This window comes from Sinocyclocheilus rhinocerous, unplaced genomic scaffold (genome assembly GCF_001515625.1).
Source record: "Sinocyclocheilus rhinocerous isolate Xijiao unplaced genomic scaffold, SAMN03320098_v1.1 scaffold5057, whole genome shotgun sequence".
NCBI classification, from domain to species: Eukaryota; Metazoa; Chordata; class Actinopteri; order Cypriniformes; family Cyprinidae; genus Sinocyclocheilus; species Sinocyclocheilus rhinocerous.
The window spans coordinates 77,024-77,450 of NW_015627315.1; the positions used below are offsets into that span (position 1 = coordinate 77,024).

Here is a 427-nt window from a genome sequence, read left to right on the forward strand (position 1 = left end):
GGAAAATAATGTGTTTTTTTAACCTTAAACCGCATAAACACATTTCATTACACCAAATACACAAAATAATGTTATTTTTAGCAACATCATATGACCCCTTTAAAGTATCAGTTTAGGCACCGGTAACGTTTTAAAAGTATCGATTTGGCACCGGTATCATAAAAAACCCAATCGATACCCATCCCTACATATCACATTATTGTCCTTCACGTCTGCTGCGATCTCAAAACTCTGGCCATTTGATAATACCTACCTAGAATATCAAAATCAAGTGTAGGCGGCAGATCCTTTTCCTATTTAGCGCCCAAACTTTGGAACAATCTACCTAGCATTGTTCGGGAGGCAGACACACTGTCAGTTTAAATCTAGATTAAAGACCCATCTCTTTAACCTGGCTTACACATAACACACTAACACATTTCTATAA

At 36.8% G+C, this 427-nt stretch overlaps 1 protein-coding gene across 1 annotated transcript in view; it reads right to left on the reverse strand.

The window, feature by feature from the left end:
• hemk2 (HemK methyltransferase 2, ETF1 glutamine and histone H4 lysine) overlaps positions 1-427 on the reverse strand; it is a 14,073-nt gene that overhangs the window by 5,363 nt on the left and 8,283 nt on the right. The window lies entirely within an intron of this gene.